A 2645-nucleotide genomic window follows, 5' to 3' on the forward strand; every position below is an offset into this window, starting at 1 on the left:
ATCCTTGCATAACTTGATCCAAACAAGTCCTGATGGTTAAACAATTTTTTTTACCTCTCCAGTTCTTCCCCAGCACTAGTGCCATGTCATAGGTGCTTCAGATCACTACTTAGCATATAAATGAAACGGTTCCTATAAATAGGCTGCGACATATATATGCCTGGGGCAGGCAGAAAAACGAACAGCAGATGAATGACATATAACCGGGTCGCCCAAGCCAAAAAGAAATGCCAAGAGCACACTATCGTCAAACAGCTGAATAAATTCAGCATGAACCAAAAGTGCAACAAAAATTATAAGATACGACAATACCCAGTCTAACTAAACGATCTAGGGTTCATAATGTGTATATTGCGTATTCTACACTCTTCCTCACGGTAGAACTGGCATAAGACGCAGAAAATGAAAGGGACGGAAACGTTGTGGCAGCATACTTCACGCTGGCTTGCATTTCTGAATAGTCATGACATGACATATCCACCAACGACCCACATCTTCTCACCCTACTCGAAAATGAATCCTGTATATAAATGAAAAGACAATGTTAGAGTCGGTGTATCAGCAGAAGAAAAAAAAAGGCTTACTAAGACGTGGTTTGGTAAGTATATGAAAGAGGTTGGCTTTACCATGTGCAACTTACCTACCATGAATTTGGGCACAAACTTCCCTTATAGTATTTGGTACACCTATTTCTAGCGATAATCTAATGCGAACAAATAATAACAGAAAAATCTTGCTAAACTGCTCCCGAGTGAGAATGCAGAAAATGTCATAAAAAATTCATGGCAAAGGAAATGTGAAATAAGCAATCATCACATATACTGCTAGAAATGTTATGTATAGACTCCTAGCTTCAAAGTAAATATTATGTAATAAACTGTATAAGCTTACCAGGGAAGCCTACAGAAATGTGAATAATTTAGCTGCGATCACAAGCAAACCGAGTGCCAAATAATTCATTCAACAACGCAATAGTGAAAATTGTTACTGCTTAGCACCAAGTATATAGTAGTATTCAACAGCACAATGAGTAAAAAATATTATATTACCGCACACATTTGAGTTTGTTCAGAGATAATCATAAGTACAGGAGTCGCCGCTTCTATCATCCTTAACAGGAGCACAATTCTTACACTCCATATTATGGTTAGCTCCACAGAAACCACCAGAGTCGCGGTAATTCAAACAGACATCCGGGGTTTCAGGGCCAAGATAAACATGCGCCGTCTCTAGGGATGCCATGTTCTCAAGGCAAGGTGCTTTAGCGTCGAAGCGATCTAATTTCAGGGTCAGAGAGACGAGGCCGGGAGCAGAGACGCGGACCCGGGGAGTCCAGACGGAGCGGCAGTCGGTGATTCTCAGATGCTTTAGGGAACAGGACGATATCCTATCGACGCTGCTGCTGCAGTGATTCATGTTCAGACCCTCCAAAGCTGGACAGCCAGCGAAATCAAGAAAGGTCTTTTGTAGGAATACACCACGAAGGTCCAACGTTCTGAGATGCCGAGAGACGAAAGGCAGGCCGTCCAGCGAGAGGGATGCGTAGGCATGGTTATGGTCTTATGGAGGGTGAGGGCCCGAACCTTGAACATCAGAGCGAAACGGCTCCATAGGTTCACGTAGTGCTGGTCGTCTGACATGAACCCGCCGAGCTTGATCTCGACCCTGTCTAGATCGGTGCGCTCACGCAGGGCCAGCAGGTGGTACATGAAATTCCGGAGGTGCTGGACATGGACGTGCTTCTCCTCGTCGAGCCCGACGATGCGCAGGCCGGTGGTCGACCTCCAGAGGTGAGTCCAGCGCCGGGCGAGCACGCACGTGCGCACGGCCGCCTGAACCGGGAGGAAGGAGAGCACGTGGTGGAGCATGTCGTCGGGGAGGGCGCTGATATGATCGGGGACGATCACCACCGGCGGCGCACTCTTGGGCTTCTTCACCGGCGGCGCGCTCTTGCGCTTCTTCCTAGGAGGCATTGCGTCGCCGGCACCGGCGAGGCAAGAAACGATCAGAGGACGCGAGGGTGGAGAGAGAGAGAGAATGGGATCCGATGGGAGGGACAGATAGGCGGACTCCGCTCTTTAAAAGCCGACGATAGGATTTGGAGATCTTTGAAGCGTGAAAACTGCTTGGGATCACGTTATTTCCCATATTTTCAGATTTTTTGGGGGGTTGGTTGTGATTTCTTTCCAACAAACAAATACGAAGTTTGATTTTGTAGATAGAATTTTGTGTCGTGTAACATGTTTTAGATGGCATCGAAACTTCATCTTTTTTTTTGAGAACCGCCTCATAGGCATTTATTCATCCCAAATGCTAAAAAGTGCTTGGACGCTCGTTTGCTCGCGCGAGCAAACGCTCTGAGAGCCGTCCGATATTGAAGTCGCACGCGTGTGCAGGAGTTTTTTTTGTCCGAGACGGTCCGCCGGCTCGCGCGACCCTTTACGACAGCCATCAACCTAGGAGGACCCACCACTTCCCCCATGCTTCGGTGTCGTTGGCGCAGTTTTCAAAACTGCCTGGCGAGCGGCGCCACTGTCTTCTCCCAATCCCTTTCCCCTTTCCTCCCGCACCACGCCACCGTTCGCCACCACAGAAATTGGAGCTCTTGCCGGCAGCCGCAGAGGCCACGACGGTGGTGTTGAAGC

At 48.0% G+C, this 2645-nt stretch overlaps 1 pseudogene; it reads right to left on the bottom strand.

The window, feature by feature from the left end:
- Positions 1-1068: 1068 nt before the first annotated feature.
- LOC119320778 lies at positions 1069-1973 on the bottom strand (annotated as a pseudogene).
- Positions 1974-2645: the final 672 nt, after the last annotated feature.

Source organism: Triticum dicoccoides, chromosome 6B, assembly GCF_002162155.2.
Source record: "Triticum dicoccoides isolate Atlit2015 ecotype Zavitan chromosome 6B, WEW_v2.0, whole genome shotgun sequence".
Classification (NCBI taxonomy): domain Eukaryota; kingdom Viridiplantae; phylum Streptophyta; class Magnoliopsida; order Poales; family Poaceae; genus Triticum; species Triticum dicoccoides.